This window comes from Sinocyclocheilus grahami, unplaced genomic scaffold (assembly GCF_001515645.1).
Source record: "Sinocyclocheilus grahami isolate Dianchi unplaced genomic scaffold, SAMN03320097.WGS_v1.1 scaffold213.1, whole genome shotgun sequence".
Taxonomy (NCBI): domain Eukaryota; kingdom Metazoa; phylum Chordata; class Actinopteri; order Cypriniformes; family Cyprinidae; genus Sinocyclocheilus; species Sinocyclocheilus grahami.
Genome location: NW_015505392.1, coordinates 677,164 through 690,962, shown reverse-complemented (window position 1 = coordinate 690,962; position 13,799 = coordinate 677,164). Strand labels below are relative to the sequence as shown.

The following is a 13,799-nucleotide window of genomic DNA, read 5'->3' as shown; positions in this document are numbered from 1 at the left end:
TGTTAGTCAGGGTATATACTAGCTATATTAAATATTATAGTATACAAATGAAGTTAAGGCTGTTAGGGATATTAGTATAGTCTAAAGTTGCCACTGGGGTGGTACCTTTTCTAAAGGTACCCTTTTGTACCTAAAGGGTGATTATTGATATCTTAAAGGTACATATAAGTACTTAAAAGGAGCAAAAATGTACCTTTTGAAAATATACCGCCCAGTGACAGCTTTGTACCTTTTTTTCTGAGAGTGTAGGCCTAATCTTTATAATTCTTTCCTGGGTTTTTGTGTACTGGAACTTTACAGACATATTTGTACAATCATATTTTAATGAGCGAAAAAATACCATACACTACCAGTCAAACAATTGGAATAATTTAGATTATTATATTATTATATTATTATTATAAGTCTCTTATGCTTATTCACATACTGTACAGTCATGGCCAAATGTTTTGGCAGTGACATACATTTTGTGTTTTGCAAAGTTTGCTGCTTAAGCTGTTTTGGTGTTCATTCACATTGTTTCTAGATTGATACCATACACTACCAGTCAAACAATTGGAATAATTTAGATTATTATATTATTATATTATTATTATAAGTCTCTTATGCTTATTCACATACTGTACAGTCATGGCCAAATGTTTTGGCAGTGACATACATTTTGTGTTTTGCAAAGTTTGCTGCTTAAGCTGTTTTGGTGTTCATTCACATTGTTTCTAGATTGTTGTGTAGAGTGACCAGATGCATTTTAAATAATTGCTAAAAGCTTAATTGGCAAAAAAATTAACTTTTCACCAAAAAAAAAATAAAACTAATTTCACTGTTTTTGATCCTGACACAAAAGGACCAGCTAACATTAATTGACTAATCATATCAGCAGCACATGTGTGAATGAGTACTAGTCAGGTAAAATCACTATCATACTAATTAGATTGTAAGAGCAGACTGATTGCTATAAAAGCAGGGAAGAAGCGCTTCCAATCATTGTGTTCTTGTTAGCAATGGTTACCAAACACGTGCAGCCATCATCACTTTGCATCAAAATGGCCTCAGATTCAAGGCAATTGAATATTGCTACAAAGAATATTGCACCTGAAACAACCATTTACCGGATCAAGAACTTCAAGGAGAGAGGTTCGACTGCAGTGAAAAAAACGTCCTGCAAGAGCGACTTCTTCCAGCGATCCATGAGCAATTTGGTGATGATCTGTGCATTTTCCAGCATGATGGAGCACCATGTCACAAAGCAAGAGTGATAAAGAAGTGGCTCTAAGATCATTACCTTGAAATTTTGGATCTGTGGCCAGGCAACTCCCCGAATCTCAATCCCATAGAAAGCCTGTGGTCAGTCTTCAAAAGGTGAGTGGACAAGCAGAAGCCCACAAATTGTGATCAACTCCGAGAACTAATAAGGCAAGAATGGATTGCCATCAGTCAGGATTTGGCCCCGAAGCTAATATCCAGCATGCCAGAGCGAATTGTAGAGGTTATGAATAACAAGAGTCAACACTGTAAATATTGACTCATTATATTTTTTGCCAATAAAAGCTTTTAAAACTTATGATATGCTTATCATTGTTTTTCAGTATACCATAGAAACATAAATAATCTACAAATACTGACGCAGCAAACTTTGCAAAACACAAAATTTATGTCACTGCCAAAACTTTTGGCCATGACTGTATATGCTTAAACTCTAGTACAGGGGTGCCCAAACTCGGTCCTGAAGAGTTTAGCTCCAACCCCAATTAAACACACCTGAACCATCAAGCTCTTACTAGGCATACTAGAAACTTGAAGGCAGGTGTGTTGAGGCAAGTTGGAGCTAAACTATGCAGGACACTGGACCTCCAGGACCGAGTTTGGACACCCCTGCTCTAGTATTATTACTGTAATATGGTTAAAATGTGAGCACTTTTATGTTGCTTCAGCCCTGGCATCTATTGTAGTGGACATGAAAAAAAAAATTTTGGCACAAATCTTGTTTTTAGACTCACAGTATTTCTACATTGGATTCAGTGCATTCTTGCTGAATAAAACTATTTTTAAAATTGTACTTACCCCATGCTTTTAAATGATAGTGTATCACACTGTTCACAACATGATTAAGCAGCAAAAACTGTTTTCAGCATTGATACATTTTTCAGCACCAAATCAGCATATTAGAATTTCTGAAGGATCATGTGACACTGAAGCCTGGGGTAATGGCTGCTGGAAATTCAGATTTGTCATCACAGGAATAAATAACATTTTAAAATTTGTAAAAAATGGAACACAATTATTTTAAACTATAATAAAATTTCACAATAATATTACCATTTGTATGGTACTTGTTATCAAATAAATGCAGCCCCATTACCCCAGTCTTTAGTGTCACATGATCCTTCAGAAACCATTATAATATGCCGAGTTGGTACCTAAGAAACATTTCTTATCAAAGTTTATCAAAAAAAAAAAAAGTTGTACTGCTTAATATTTTTGTGGCTACATTTTTTCAGGATTATTTTATGAATAGAAAGTTCAAATGGACCGCATTTATTTAAAATTGAAATCTGTGTGACACCATAAATGAATTTAATGTCACTTTTGATCAATTTAATGCACCCTTGCTGAATAAAAGCATTAATTTCTTAAAATATTACTGACCCCAACCTTTTGAACAGTGCTGTAGTTTTGCAATGACGCACAAAATGACAAGTTTAAATAAAATTTATATATATATAAAAAAAACTGTATAAAAAGGCTATGTACAGCATATTTCAAATGATAAATAACGTGTTTTTGAAATACAGTTGCCATTAAATGTACTGTATATGAATTGTTAACAATAGGTGCAAATACATTTGCATTATTCTCATTAAATCTAGCACCATAACTTTAGCACATTTGATTTGAAAAAAAAAACATCAGAGGTCTGCAAACACATATTAACACAGTAAGAGATGCAGTCTAAGACAAAATTAAAAAATAATATTTTACAGAACAGAGCTTAACAGAAAATACCATTTCAATAAATGAAGTCATGTTGACCATGCTGAATCTATGGGGAAAAGGGAAAAATAGCTCTTTATATGCCCTCCTGCATGTCCAGATTACTGCAGAGTACTGCCTGGTAGATTCCGTAAGTGCTTGTGTGATGCAGTTTAAAAAGTGAAATCTACACAATGCAATATTGTGCCACTGTTATGCATGCACTGTAGAGACTATACTGCTGAAATCATAATAAATGTATGTACAAATGATAAAAATCGTCATCAATGACAGCTTTTTAAATAAAAACACATTTCAAAAGCATTTTAAGGTGCACTTACACATCAGACATGTTTCCATGTTAATCCGCCTCAATATTTCATGAGGGTACAGCATGATTAGCCATCTCACTAAGTGCTCTTTCTGGGGTTGCAAAATGCAGAGCTTTTTCCTAAGCACCATTCCACGATTTCTAAGCCCCAAACACATGTCTGTAGACTTTACGCATGTGTAAACCTTCCAAAAAGGAAGACCCAAAGCAAAGCATTACCAAGAATGCCAGTAAGTGTATTCAAACCAGTGAAGTACTGTAGTGTCCCAGCCCAGTTCAAGAAGAGCTAGCTTAACATTTAAACTGAAGCACCAAAAGTCAACCTCCAGGGTTAATAGATATGTCATCACAGAAAACAGGCTGCTTGAAGTAAAATAAATTGATTGCATTGATTTAAATGTATAGCCCACCCAAAAATGAAAATTCTGATGTACTCATCCTCATGTCTTTCCAAACTTGTATGATTTTTTTTTTTATTCTGCAGAAGACAAAACAAGATATTTTGAAAAATGTTGGTAACCAAACAGTTTTACTTCCATTGTATTTTTAGTCCATGCAATAGAAGTCAACGGAAACCGAAATGGTTTGGTTACCAACATTTTTCAAAATATCTCATTTTGTGTTCTGCAGAATAAAAAAAGTAATACAAAGTTTAGAACGACACGAGGATGAGTAAATGATGACAGACTTTCTTGAAAAGATGATATTTAGAATGTTTTAGCAGTTTCTGTGTGTACAATTAAAGTCAATGTGTTCCAAAACTTTCAAACTCCAAAAAGGACCTAAAGGAGGTGAAATCATTCCATACAACTTTCCCGACTTTCCTAATGTACACAAAAACAGCTGAAGAGTTTTACAAAATATATTTTTTTGTCTTCCACAGATGAAAGAAAGCCATACAAGTTCGGAACAACATGAGCGTAAAATCACAGAATTTTCATTTTTGGGTGAACTAACCCACTAGTTTGGGTGAACTTAAGTATGGCACTACAGACAATTTGCAATGTTAGTCTTGCCAACAAAGCCTGATGGGAGTTTTGGCAATTGTGCCTTGTGTTCTCGGAGTACAGTTACAGTTGTATACTGTAAGCACCAATCATGTCTCGATAGATCACAGTAGATTCCCTCTCAGGAAATAAACCATTGGGTTTATACACAAAACAATATAATTATCAACACATGGTATAAACATTGAAAAATAAGTTATGTACATGTCTTTAAAAAAAATTGCTGCCTTGCAACCCATGGTCCTATATGACCCATATATATGTATATAAAAAATAAAAAAAACAGGGTGATGCAGGAATGTTGTGCAAATTCCCATGAGGGACAGTGTCTCTGTGATGGGGCATGTGCATTCTGTCTGTCTGCGTTTATTTGAACCAGTGCAGGTAATTGGAGTTCACAGCAGGAAAGCACATGTTGTTACTGCATGATCCTCCATAGCTCGGCGGGCACATGGAGCAAGGAACACCTACTTTATATGGGGCCTCACCAATCCAGTTCCCCCTGTAAACAACAATAGCAACAACAATGTCAATGACACACCAATAGACAAAATGAACCATACATTTTCATATTCGAAAGTGTGCTGTATGAGTTGTTTGCTAGTTTGTAATGACATAAAAAATGCTATTACTAGACTTTACATTTCTATTTCCAACTGTGTTTTTATGTTGAGAAGACATGCTTTAAATCAATCTGGATCTACTTTAACTAGCAAGTCAGGTCTTAACTATAGTTTATAAATAACCTGCTCTGCAGTAGCCTAAGAATTTTCTCAAGTGTGCCGCTTCATAAGACTGAGAAAAGAAGGTCACAAGTCAGTCACCAGCCACACAAGATTATGGTGTTTTGATTCTGGAATTAGATGCAGAATTCCGCTAATATTCCACTTGCAGCAGAAATGCAAGGGGTCGTCTAGGTCTTTGAACCATAAGGCCCTATGGATGTCCACGTCAAAAATGTTTTTAATAGAGAAGTGTCAGGTTGCTTGCTTAGCCTAATTATGTTACTGAAGAGTGAGTGGAGTTTAGCAGTTTAGCTTAGCTAAAGCACAATAAAACATATACTTACTTTGGAGAATAGTTGCACACCAAGTATGTTGCCCTCTTCCATACTGAGCCCCAAACATTCATATTATGGCATGTGTTGATGGCACAGCCTACTTTATTTGAGGTTGCCCACACCATCTGGTAAAAACATAAGCAACAAGTGAGCAACGGTCAAATGTGAATGATATTTACTACCGTTCAGAAGTTTGTTATGCTCACCAAGGTTGCATTTATTTGAATCAAAAATACAATAAAAACAGCAATATTATTATAATTTCTATTTTAATATATTTTAAAAAGTAATTTATTCCTGAGATACAAAGCTGAATTTTCAGCAGCCATTACTCCAAGACGTCAGTGTCACATGATCCTTCAGAAATTATTCTAACAATCTGATTTGGTGCTCAAGAAACACTTATCACACACACTTTCTTATTATCAATGTTGAAAACAGTTGGGCCGATTAATATTTTTGTAAAAATGGGGATATCTTTTTTCCAGGATTCTTTGATGAAAAGAAAATTCAAAAGAACAGCATTAGCAGTCAAGCAGAATTTTTTTTCTAATGTCCAAACAGTTCCTGATTGTATCATAGGCTACTTGTTTCAAAAATTATTATACGTGACTTACCATATATTCCATGTTTGAGGCTGGGGGAAAAACTTTCCCTCTGACTTTATTATGGTAATCAAGTAAAGCAAGCATATCGTTCTGGGAAATATAACGTTTCCGTCTGGTTTTGGGAAGATTTGCAGCCTCTGTGAGATATTTTGGAGGCGCAGAGCCAATATCAGTGAAATTGGTTGCTGGCAGAGATGAAGAGGCATTGGGACTAAAGGCTGCCAGTGCACTTGCTCCACAGGATATACACAAGAGCAGAATGTTGATAGCCAAGCGGTTTTCATTCATGATTGATGGCTGGGATATGGTGAGAGGTTTCTTTTCCTTTTGCAGAATCTGCATGCAAAACATAAATGATTCCTATTTTTTGGAGAATGCAATAAATCGTATTATGTCATTTGACCCTTACTGTACCACAGAGCCAACACTGTAAATGTCATTTTTTATCATTAGAACATCTTTGCTTTAAGTTTTTAAGAATAATTTATACAATTTCTACTCAACTGTATGAATAATCAGAGTTTTCAGAACTAATCATCATAAGACATCAGTAATTAAATTCATATTGGTTGTAAAAGTGCAAAGAGCTTAAGAACTTTGACACCACATTCATTTTACTTTAATCACTTTTTAAAATAAGGCAGCAAATAAATATTTTCAATATTAGTGTCAAATTACTCATTTCTATTACTTCTTTTATTCCTGAATGATTCAGGGGTTTTCAATGAATCGGTTGAATTAATAATTGAAGAATCACTCTTGTAATGCTGCTCGACCAATCAGATTTGAGGACTGTCAGGTAATAAAACAAAAGTCAATTTGCAACACGCCCTGGATTTCCTTTGTCTTGTTATACCTATCATCCCTATGCAGTGCATATACATATAGTGCATATACTTGTTATTCTTCCATTAATCAATCACCCATCATGTCATGCAAAATCATGCATATCTATTAAAAGATTTGTTTTTGTAGACTATAAACTGGTTTAAAGGTCTGTAAGTTAGACTGCACCATAAAGTAGTTACAATACAACAGTAGTCTTACACTGGCTTAAATGGTCAAGTAATTAGGACATTCAAGAATAGCTGGGGGAAGTCCAACAGTTTTTATAGTTTAGGTCTATTGCTCTCCACTTTATTTTCTTTGTCTTATTTATAATAATTCATTCGATTGTATAGATTGCACTTGTTTAGCATCGGAGTCAAGCCAATCCAGTATGCCATAGCAGTTGGTGAGCCAAGAGCAAAACTCCCTCAGCAGTTTAATCATTTTCTTTGGCAGTCGGAGGACAAATTAAAGAAACATGACGCAGAAGCAGCCCCATCCTCCACACAAACGCCAGTGGTTTCCAAACTTTCTTGGAAGTGAGCTCCTTTCATCAGGAGCTAGAATTGTGAGAAATGAAGCTGACATAGAACGTTGTGAGAACTGCTGGATTTTATGGGACAATCTGTGGGAAAATCATAGTGTTAGATCTTCTCCATATGTCTAGATTGGTGTCACGGAATGGTGCGGGAGAGAAGCACGAAGACAAAGAAGATCACGATATCAACCAGACGAGTCCTCTGCACAATGTGACTTTGCTGCAGCCTGGAATTGAACTGCTGGTTTCGTCTGGTCAGAGGAGAACTGGCCCCCCGACTGAGCCTGGTTTCTCCCAAGGTTTTTTCTCCATTCTGTCACCGATGGACTTTTGGTTCCTTGCCGCTGTCGCCTCTGGCTTGCTTAGTTGGGGACACTTCATTTCCAGCGATATCGTTGACATGATTGCAAAGATACTATTTAAACTGAACTGAGCTGGATGATGACATCACTGAATTGAATGATGAACTGTCTTTAACTGAAAAATTAGTGTTTACTATTGTCATTTGGCATTATTGACACACTATTTTCCTAATTAATGCTGTTCAGTTGCTTTGACACAATCTGTATTGTTAAAAGCGCTATATAAATAAAGGTGACTTGACTTGACGATATACAGTCTTTAATAACCCACACAAGGGTAATCCATCATAGGAGGGTAGCAAACACACGTATCCATAGACAAGACCAGACAACCAAACACTGAACAGAATGCAACTTATATGGGGAACGTAAATGAGGACAATTACTAGACACCTGAACATAATGACACAATCAACAGGAGACAGAATCTAGGTCACACAGAAAAAATGGGGAATGAAGAACAGAAAACATCCATGGTATATATAATTGTATTACTTATTTTATTTTTAAGTAATATATATTTATAATATTCTTTATATATTATTCATATTGATATTTATATATTCATAATGTAGTTACAATTATAATGTACAATGTAGTTATAATTATATATCATTGATTATATTATTTATATTGTAATTTATCTATCAATATATATATATATATAAAATTGTATTCTGTATTTTGTTTTAATGATACATACATACATATAAAAAAAATTATTCATATTTAATTATATATATATATATATATACATATTTTTTTTTTATTTAAATTTTTTTTTTTTCCTCAGGTATACATGAGACACTGCCGAGTATATAAATGCAGCTTTTTAAGGAATATGTCAGTTGTGCCATTAAGCCACAAGTCAAATAACATCTACAGTCAAAACAAATTTACCCTCATCCTATATCCAGACATCAACCTCCATCAGCGGGACAATCCAAATTCGTTGTGAACATACTAATAAACAGCCTTTCCTATGATCTCACTGCACCTGCCCTAGTTTTACTGATGCACAATGGACAGATATTCATTTTTGCGCACCACACACGCTTTGGCCATCTCATTTAACAGAAAAGATGTCTGTCGTCTCCTTACTTGACCAAGGATTCATTCTTTGTGTTTTAAGACAAAGGAATATCCATCAGCCATCAAGAAATGTGGTCTCCTCATGTTATTTCAAGTCTTTCAGTTCTCTCAAATCCAAATTTTAATCTATAACATCAACAGTCACCACTGCCACAGGTAATTAGACCACGTTTAATGATCATGCAGTCAAACAAACAATAACTTCACATTTGTGGGGATAAGAGTACAGGACTGTTACAGCGAAGCCCACTTTTTTTCAGACAGAACATTTATTTACTTATTGCCTCGTTCCAAGTTTCCCCTCGCGCTCCCTCTCCGTGGCCTCGTGGAAGCCCTGCTTATGCCAACAGGGTTAGACACAAAAGAGGCTACACATGATGGAGTTCATCAGTGTGCTTTCGGCCCATGCGTTCTGACACAGACTCACAGCTGTGAACTCCACCCGAAGGCTTTAGTTTCTTCTCTGGCAGAGAACAGCATGTCTAGGAAAATCACTTAGCAGTCATCGGTGTGTGAATGAAACTAAAACACTGCTGCCTCCAGACTAGCAAAACCAGAGTCTGCCCTCAGGGGTCGGATTTGAGAGCTACGCTGCAGCTGTGATTTGATTCGAACAGTCACTGATAATTTGTTTTTGTTTGTAGTCATTGAAAGTCCCAGACTTTCAGGGATCTTTTCCAGTGTGGAAATCATTAGTATGTTTTGTGCTCAAAAACTTGCACATCCAGTTCTTATCGAGATGAATTTAGACGTCTAACTTAGAATTTAGACGTAAGCATAAGGAGGAGTATCAATACATAGCGGACTATCCACGTCATATCTGCGTATTATGATATGTCCATATGTTTTACATTCTTTTTTGGCCACGTTCAACCGTTGTCTTGATGTTACTGCATGGAATTAATAGCATTATTTTTTAAAAGCAAATCTTGCTTGATATTTGAAAATTTCCATTCAAGTTAGTGTTTGTGTCTGGTTGTGGTGCCCTGGACTACAAAACCAGAGTCTGCCCTCAGGGGTCGGATTTGAGAGCTACGCTGCAGCTGTGATTTGATTCGAACAGTCACTGATAATTTGTTTTTGTTTGTAGTCATTGAAAGTCCCAGACTTTCAGGGATCTTTTCCAGTGTGGAAATCATTAGTATGTTTTGTGCTCAAAAACTTGCACATCCAGTTCTTATCGAGATGAATTTAGACGTCTAACTTAGAATTTAGACGTAAGCATAAGGAGGAGTATCAATACATAGCGGACTATCCACGTCATATCTGCGTATTATGATATGTCCATATGTTTTACATTCTTTTTTGGCCACGTTCAACCGTTGTCTTGATGTTACTGCATGGAATTAATAGCATTATTTTTTAAAAGCAAATCTTGTTTGATATTTGAAAATTTCCATTCAAGTTAGTGTTTGTGTCTGGTTGTGGTGCCCTGGACTGGCCACTTGAGGGCGCTCTCCTGTTTTTGTGTTATATGTTGTGAACTCCATTTCCCATAGTCCCTTGTCTGTCATTCTGTCTGATCATTAGCACCTGTTTATTATTTCCGATCATTATCACCTGTTAGTCATTTACTCATTATCCCAGCTATATATACACCTTGCGCCCTCTGTCTGTCATTGCTGCTATTTTGTATTTGTCATCTCATGTCTGAGTTGTCTATAGTTTACCGTGTTATCTGTGCCTTGCGTTTTGGATTACCTTTTGCCACGTTTTTGTTCTGTTTTGATTATTTTGTTACTTTCAATAAACTGCAACTGGATCTTACCTTGTCTCTCCTGGCATTCCGTGACAAGTGTACACTGCCAAAGCCATATTGTAGCTGTGTGGCCAGCATTCTGACATGTAGTGCAACAAGGCTTCCTCTTCTTCCTGCCTCTCCTTCACTGTCCTTTAAATAAAGGCAAAAAAGTTGTTCATTTTTATCATGATAGTAATATTACATTTAAAGTTGTTCTATAAATTTACTTATTATATATGGAAAATTCTTAATTTCACAAATTGAAAAGGAAATCAGAAAAACTTTGCACATTTTAAAATAGAAATAGGTCTCAAGCTTCATACATTAATAGATATTAAAAAAGCACTGACTCAAACCCCTGCCCTCTTTCAAAATTAATCAAAAGTGACCCTCTCAACACTTATCAACAATAATATTGTGGTAAAAAAAATGCATGTGATTTATAATTAGTATAACAGCATGTACAGTAACAAATTGCTCAAAAGTCATCAAATTGATGTTTAGTTTTACTGTACATATTAGTCAGTCTGAGACGTTGCTGCCAAAAAGCGTTGCTATGGGTTTCGGTCGTCTTGCTTCGGACTTGACTGACAGACTAGCATTCTGACACACCACCTTGTTTATGTCTAAGGCTGAGCCGTTGATTTGTGGTAATTATTCTGCTCATTGAAAAAATAAAATACAAGAAGTTTATATTGGCACTTTTATTGATTGCCAATGACTCGATGGCAAAAAACAAAACAAACAATGCTTTTTAAACCTTTTTATCAGTCATCAAAGTTAGCACGCCCATTTAATTAAGAATCCACATATTACATATTTTTAAATATTACATAATTTATCAGTGCCCATTTGTCAGGTATATATATATATATATATATGTATATTTGCCATGTATACATACACAATCGTGACATGGCACAACAAGCTCAAATTTGATAGGATAAGTGAAGTGGAATGGTAATTTCCTGGTCTTATTCATAAATCAATTGAAAACTACCTAGCCACAGTCTGTTTTCATTTTTTAACAAACGTGAAATGGCTCAAATAAAAAGACGACAGGTATCGCTCTTTACCGAATGGAAAGACGTATTTGCATTTGTGGAGCTACCTGGATCTGTGGAGTGTCTCATTTTACAAATCGAACTGCCTTGCATAAAAAAAGGATGTTAACAGACTACAGAGCACTATGCAAAACCACGCAGCATGAGATGTCGCATATATTATTATTATAGATCAGGTATTATAGATCACTTTGATTGAAGCCAACTACTATTTGTTCAGTGTCTGTCTAAATTCCTGTTATCAGATGAGGAGAAAGGGTTGCCTAAAATTGCAAAAGGGTTGGTCTGGTTTCCCACCATGTTGTCTATATAAATGCTTTCATAGGGTCCTTTCTGGGTTTTCAAACATCTTATTGTCAGGTTTGACAAGTGCACATACAAAAGTAAGCTCTTAAACCAAGATCAAGTGTAAACAGTGTTGCACAAAGCCAGGTCCAACTGCAACCTTGGTGTAGTTAGAGGAATCCCCATAATAACTTTAATCATGACACTAAATTAACCTGCATGTTAGACGTCTTACAGATATAAGAAACAACACCTGCACGTTAGGAGGGTGAATCTTGTCTTGCACACAGTAAATAAAGCTGAGATGTGGGAACATGATCATGCATCTCCATGCTACTGTAACTATTTTTAACATACTACATTCCTGCACAGCCAAAATATTCTCACTCATATATATAAGACATTTATGGACATCTTTGATGCTTGGACCTTATAAGCTTGGGTGCAGTTGGCTTTGTGGTTGTCCTCAGACATTTCACAAGAGGTTCTGATGTAATGTAGCAGGTATGAGTAAACATGAAATGCTCCCCAGGTCTAAACTTAGCCAGTAGGTTTTTTTTCTGAGAATGAAGTTGTACATGAATACAACATCATGCACAAATACAAATGTGCAATGACAGTATTTTCCTAGAGAACGTTTGATTATGGTGTCAATTTTACTGCTTCAGCTTAAACTTATTTCCATTAATTGCCAAGACAAAAGTTCTAATTTCCATTTAAAATTTTGCATCATCTAATATTTATATTTTATTATATTTCAACTTTATTTCAATTAATTAATGGTTTTAGTTAATGATAATAACCTATAGTTAATCTAAAAATGAATATTATGTCATTCCAACCTGTATGATTTTTTTGCCGTGGAACACAAAAAGATATTTTGAAGTATGTTTTAGTTGATTTTGCCTTTTTGTGCATTCCACATAAGTCATACAGATTCTGAATGGAATCACTTTTTGTTTTTAGGTGAACTATCCCTTTAACGGAACCGCCATTGCACTCTTGATGGTGTATGAAAATGGTATATGTTGGAGAATTGACAGAATACTCTGACATTTTACCTGTTTATAGGGGCTTTGGAGCACATCTCTGCTCTGGCCTTGGTGGGAATACACGTGTGCAGCGTGGTCTTGCAGATCACCCTTGGTTGTGAAAATGAGCAAGCCGATTGGCTGTGGCTAAAGAGGGCCTGAGGCTGTCTTGACAGCAAATGAAAGATGACTTGCAACTTTGGCAGCTGGCGGTTTCAGCCTTATTGACTGGCCAAGGCTTTCTATCTGTCATGGCTAATTCAATAGCACGTATCCAAATCACAATGCATATGCGCAATTCTAACATAATGTTATATGTCAGATGTTCACCTCAATTATGTGTGGCTTGCTTTCTTTGTTATTTGTATGTGTCTCTTTTCATGTGGCTAAAAATATCAGAACTGACTGCAGAAAACATTGTACGTCCAAAACGATTGAGGGGATGGAGAAAGGAATTGAAAGGAAGTGTTTTATACACTTCTGTCTTTGTCAAGGTTATAACAATTTCTAATTCAAGTTGCCAAGCGTTGTTTAACTCGGAGAAGATTCAAAGGGGAAAGCAATTTTTCAAAGTGAAAATTTCTGCAAAAGAGATGACAATTTTCCTGTATGGGATCTGCATCTGCTGAAATGCTCAAGAAAATGAATACATTTTCTTTTTATTACACTCTCATCTTCTTATATACTAGACTGTCACACACTTTTATGTGTACCCTTCTGTATACATTGCATTGCAGTGCCATTTAATATCTTGGCCATTTACACTAGTGCAAAAAAAAAATAAAAAATAAAAAAGCTACATTTACACATTTGCAGATATCTAAAGGAGCAAACAATGCCAACCCCGGTTCACTAGAAAAACTTTTTGTGCATTCCACATAA

At 35.7% G+C, this 13,799-nt stretch overlaps 1 pseudogene; it reads right to left on the bottom strand.

The window, feature by feature from the left end:
- Positions 1 to 4,253: 4,253 nt before the first annotated feature.
- On the bottom strand, positions 4,254 to 6,308 carry LOC107596056 (peptidase inhibitor 15-A-like; annotated as a pseudogene).
- Positions 6,309 to 13,799: the final 7,491 nt, after the last annotated feature.